Genomic DNA, 6,000 nt, shown 5'->3' with positions numbered 1-6,000 from the left:
GGGGGGTCCTTGGTGTTCTCTGAGCTTGGTTGTTTTCCTGCAGTTGTTTCATTACTCATACTAGGTAACATCAGTGCTAGCGATGAGAAGCCCAGCCTATCCCTGATTAGGGGAAAGATTGTCTGCATGGCTCCTTCTGCCAAATGCACAGAGGGGTGGGGGTGGGGAGCTGGCAGTGTCTCAAGTTTGATCACCCTCATTCATCCATTTTGACTCTGATAAAGTCCCAGTGTCCTGGGCCAAATCATCAGCCAAGCCAGGGCTCTGATCCAAGAAGCACAACAGAAATGCCTCTGGAACCTCATCCAAGTGGAGAAGCAGCAGGACCAGTATAGCGGCACTAAAGCAAAGAGGGAGTGGCGTCTCAAAGATCACTGTCAAGGATTAATTCCGAGCCAAGCTCAGAAGCCCAGGGTTATAAAGCTGTCTGTCTGCAACATGTGTTATCAATTGAGCAGTTGTGTGACATCCATCAGGTAAGAGAGGGCAATCCCTACATTCCCTTACAAATTGCCCCTGAGAAAAGGTAGAGCCACAACTAACAGATTAAAAGTAGAAAACAGAAATAGTTCTGTTGGGGTAGTTGGGATGGTGGTAAAGAGTTGAGATGGAGGTAAGAATTTAGTAGCTTTTTGAGGGTTAAAAATTATCTTCATTTGAGTTTAGTAAAAGAAATGTTAAAAATTAATGCTATAAACCAGAACTTTGGGGCACTTGTCTCAAGAGCTGGAACTGACTCTAAAGCTTACTGTGATGCATACTTATGTTGAATGTTGTACAAGTGGGATTCACAAAATATTACAATCCAGATAATATTTGTAGCAAGCCATAGTCCCAGATGCTAAATTATTCCTGCTCCCATTCCCATTTTATTTTCATGCTTCCCTTGTAAGTTTTAGTCATAATTCCTGACTTGTCAAGAATGTTTGTGCTACCGATCATAAACTTCTTTTCCTGAATATCAATTTGTCCTTTTGCAACTACAATGTGATTTAATTTATTCCTGAATGAGGGGTGGGGATGTAAGATAGGATCTTCCTAAATTGTTGTTTAGCAATCTTAGTGAACTATATATATGTATACATGCTGGGTATACATTTCTGCCTTGGTAGCTGAGACATAGACCCAGTTTTCATCACAGAATTGAATAAGTCTTGTTCTGACTTTGTAGGATAAGCAACAATCCAGTATAAAAGGAATATTATTCTTCTTGGTGACTTTAGAACAATTATTGACCGTGAGAATTAAAATATTACAATATCCCAATTAAGGCAAAACTAAGGCATATTTAAGAGTTAGAAAGGTTTGCAAAATAATGAACAAGTTGCCAAGTTGCCAAACCCTTTTCCAGTCAATTGATTAAGAATAATCTGAAAATGAATGTTAAAAAAAGATTACATATGGCTGGTGTGCAAGCCATATCTCTAATGGATTACAGTTTTAGAGGAAAGTCTGTAAATATGAAAATTCAATCTGCTCAAATAACAAAAGTGTCAGGAATTTTTGGCTTCCAGGATTGAAGTAAGAAAATAATTGTAGGCTTCCATTTTTCAAACATAGACCCAGTTTTTAAAGTGAACATTGTTTCCAGTCAAAATCCTATCCCTTAGTGAAATATGTGGATGTTTTGGTGAGTGGAAACAAGAGATAGATCAATGGGCAATCTTACATTAAGAAAACTGGATCTAATTCCAGCTCTTGTATTAGATAGAAAGAATCAGTAGAAACCAAAAAAAGGGACAATGCCCAAGGGTCTAGACAGTATGTACCCTCGGATAACATGGCCCCAGCATATAAATCCACCTTCCATCTGTGAAGGGTCTTAGAAATTTGGTAAGAGCCTTGGTGGAGCAGTGGGCTAATGCCTCCTTAGGTAACACCAGCTGCCTGCAATTAGTGCAGGTTCGAGTCCCACCAGGCTCAAGGTTGACTCAGCCTTCCATCCTTCCGAGGTAGGTAAAATGAGGACCCAGGTTGTTGGGGGCAATAAGCTGACTTTGTAATAATGCCGCTTGGGGGGGGGGGGGAAGCCCTAATAAGCAGGCATATACATAGAATGAAGGCTATTGCTAAGCACATTGATTTGTGCTTAGATTGTAAGCCGCCCTGAGTCTTCGGAGAAGGGTGGGATATAAATGGGATTTTTAAAAAAAATTTCTATGTGACGCAAAAAGCAAATACCGGAGTGTTGACCATGAGATAGACAAGTGCAGGATGGGTAACAGCCTTAATGAGTCAACTATTGGAGTCAACAAAGCAGCAAGAGATAATGCATTTCCCACTTTTTCTAATAAGGATAAGCTCTGTAAAGCCCCAAGAGCAACCTGACAAGGAGTAGTTGGAGTGTCATGGTGCTTCTGACAACATGTAGAGACCTGCATTTTTATCAATGCAGCTGCAGACCTTTTGAGGAAGGGAGTTTGTTGATTTGCATTCATATTTAACAGAATTAAAAGCCATCCATGATTAGGCAATAACCAAAGGTATTTTAGTGAGAAAGGATAAAATCCATTTTTTTTTCTCCTCTGGGAAAAAAAGAACAAAGACTGGAAGCAGATTTGTCTACTCTTGGCTGATAATTATGGGAAAAAGGAAAGGAGGGGAAAACCTCTTCATCAAACCATCTTCTGTTCCAGGGGTCTTCAAACTTGGCTCTTTTATGATTTGTGGACTTCAACTCCCAGAATTCCTCAGCCAGCATGTCTGGCTGAGGAATTCTGGGAGTTGAAGTCCACAAGTCATAAAAGGGCCAAGTTTGAAGACCCCTGTTCTATTCCTTTTAACATTTTTACTGATGCCTACTATGATGATTCATGCTCCTTGTGAAGGCAACAGAGGTTAGGCTGCAAAGAGTCTGAAAACATGGGTGAGCAATTGACCCACTCATCTCCCAAATGTCTTTCACCATGTCCTGGAATCTCCAGCTTGCATAGAGAGGATTGAGCTGGGAAGTTTAACCTTATCATGTAACTCTGGAACTCATTTCCTGATGCAATCCAGGAGACGGTGACCTCCACCCAACACATAGAAGCCAATTAGAATGACTATGAAAACTTCCTTAAGACTGGCCCTGGGATAAGGCAGCAAATGGCTTAGGGGTACAGAAAAAAATAGGTGGCAGAAACAGCTCTTCAAGGGAACAAGACCCAGATGCTATGACCTCCTTATAGGTAGGGTGAAATGGGTCAGGTGAAATGATTCTATAGGATGGCTTCCTCAATTAGATTTTGACATGTTCACAAGCATAATCAATATGTTTAAGTTGCCGAGAGGGAACACAGTAAAGTTCCTATGCACTAGCAGAATTATGGCAAGGATGTTCTTTTGGGAGGTTTTTTGCCTTATGGTTGCACTTTCAAAGGGAGATATTTTGCCTCTCTTAATATTCAAAATGATTTTTCTCCCCTGAGTTCTATGGTCTTTAGTCATATTGATTGCCCCCTTCTGGTTCCTGGATCTGGTCAAACTCCATGTATTTGCAGGAATGCATATCTAATGCATCACAGCCTGGAGGGTAATAATTAATGAAGTCAGAATATTAACTGGGACACCACTTAGGATCCAATGATACAATTCTTTCTTTGCTTTTGGCAGAGGAATATCTCTCTTCCAAAGTTGATATTTGCTTCTGGTAGAATTCTGTACGTTTTCTGTGAGTGAAAAATGTCTCTCCAAACCAAACTCTTATTTCAAAATAGAGCTGTTCCCTTGGGTCTTCGGCAGAGCAGAAGAAAATAAAATGCCTTCCCTTGCCTACTCTGACCCCCCTCGCTATCAGGTTCCATCACTACCACCAGCACCAGCCTGGCAGCACATGCTCACGGCATTAAGAACTGTTAGAAGAATTATTTTGCCTGCCTATTGTACTTCTTTTTTGTAGTTCCACTTACCTTGGTCCTGAAATGCTTGGGGAAATTTTGAAAACCACAATGGCTGAGAGCCCAGAGTCTACGCATATAGTCATTGGTCCTTTCTGCCAGGCCTTAATCTTCCTTTGGATGGCATTTAGCTTCCAGAAATTAGTCTGTTCTACCTACCTACCTCCAAACCAAGCCAAGCTCTAGCTCTGAGCACCAAAAGAAACCTTTTCCAATACATCTGGGCTGCCATATGGTGGGTGGTGTTCATGGTGGTGGGTCTTCATCTCAACCCTTAATAAGACATCCTGGTGTAAGACGATTGTTAAGTAAATTACAGCATGTGCCATATTTTATTCAACCAAAAACCTCTTCAGCTAGTGAGTTTAACATTAGTAAATCAGAATATCCTTGTCTACAGGCTACCAGATAAATGCATGAGTGTTCCTCTGCAATCATCTGTTGTAAAGTACACCTGAGAATTATTTCTGCTATAAACAGTACCCAACCTGATTGAAATAGACACTTTTTCTTTCCCAATCTTCTGTTTTAAAACAAGTTTTATGCTCCCAAGTGTAGCACAATGTACTACTCAAAATTATTTGTTACAGGGAGAAACGCTTGTATTCTATTCTTCACTGCAGATGAAATCTCTTATATGCATGCTAGTTGCTGTGACATGTGTTTATTTTGAAGTCTTCTTCTTCTTCTTCTTCTTCTTCTTCTTCTTCTTCTTCTTCTTCTTCTTCTTCTTCTCCTCCTTCCTTCCTTCCTTCCTCCTCCTCCTCCTCCTCCTTTAAATATGAAGCAAGTGGAAGAAAGGAAGGAAGGCTGGCTCAAAGTGGCTACTCTTGAAAATTCTGCATCACAAGACAATCTGCTTGCCTTCCTTGTTGCTTCCAGTTGTTTCTTAGGTCAACTTCAGAAATTCCAACCTGGGTTACAGTGAGTTAGGCCAGATTGAGCTCAGTCCAGATCATGGCTACTGCAAGATCTGATTGCTCATTTCTTTGCTCCTTGCCTTTCCCATCCATGTAGGGAAGGCAAGCCACATTGACTAGTTCCTGTATGGACTGGCCTACAGTACCCTTCTTATTAGTCCATGGACCTTTTCTTTACTTTCCCAGATGCTTGCACACAAAGATGTTATCACAGCCCCTTGCTGCATTACCTGACAGTAAAACAGACTCTTTATTTTCTCCCCCTCCCCTTTATTACAGCATTGTTGTCCTGTTGGCTACTGCTAAGTTTGTAAAGCCGCCCTGAGTCTTCGGAGAAGGGCGGGATATAAATGGAATTAAAATAAATAAAAATAAAAATAATAATGATCAAAGCAACAGAATACTAGGTTGGTTGTTGTGGGGGAAATAAGAGGAAGAAAGAGCATTATGTATATTTGCTGTTTTGAGCGATTTATAAAAAATATCAAAAGTGGGATATAAACAAATAAAAATAACAGATTATACTTTCCTTTTTATGATCCTCTGTAGGTCCAAGTGAACTCTGGGGCACAAAAGAGTTGGCAGTTAAGCTTTAGAGGAACAAAAGATGCAATGTCCCTAAGTTGTAATTTACAGAACGTATTTTTGTAAAATAATAAAATAGAGGACATGGAAGTACAGGGGTTTGAAAGGCAAGGTGAACATGCCTCACCCAAGCTGGCAGAAACACAAAAGAGTGCCCATTTGGTGAGGAAAAGGTTGCAGTGACCGCTCAAAAAACAGGAGCCGGTGTGCCAAGCACTGCAGCCAGTTGGAGGTGAGGCTGTCAGCAGAATGGAACAAAGACTATTTTCTCTGAAGGGCTTGAGACAGCTGGGGTTAACCAAGGCCAGTTTTGAATCAGAGCTGAAAAACACAAGGCAGTGGCATTTACACTAAGCTGGAGACGGGGAAAATGATGACATCACCCCTTCCTGGACTTAGGAAGATATAACTGGTTTCTACTGGCAATGGGCCAAGCTGCAAGCGAGGCTCAACCCTCTCTCTTCTTTCCTTTTAAAAACCTTTCTCCTCAGGAGCCATTTTATTTATATAGCTACTTGGATATCTACCAGTTGCTTTAAAACATACCTTAGAATTTTAAAATTTTGGGTTCTATTTTTTTTTAATGAGTCCTTTATTTTAAAAAATTCAAGATAGAA

The 6,000-nt window shown here is 40.5% G+C and overlaps 1 protein-coding gene across 4 annotated transcripts in view; it reads left to right on the top strand.

Moving 5' to 3' along the window:
• Positions 1 to 286: 286 nt before the first annotated feature.
• SLC26A6 (solute carrier family 26 member 6) overlaps positions 287 to 6,000 on the top strand; it is a 41,082-nt gene continuing 35,368 nt past the window's right edge. For 3 of the 4 annotated variants that reach the window (XR_014491402.1, XM_083354321.1, XM_083354319.1), the window contains exon 1: positions 287 to 476. The gene's annotated coding sequence lies outside the window, so the exon portion shown is untranslated. Of the gene's footprint in view, positions 477 to 5,365; positions 5,616 to 6,000 lie in introns of those variants that run through there. The other variant, XM_083354320.1, reaches the window with a different exon arrangement.

This window comes from Vipera ursinii (genome assembly GCF_947247035.1).
Source record: "Vipera ursinii genome assembly, chromosome: 2".
Lineage (NCBI taxonomy): Eukaryota > Metazoa > Chordata > Lepidosauria > Squamata > Viperidae > Vipera > Vipera ursinii.
This window is presented reverse-complemented; position numbering and strand designations above follow the sequence as displayed.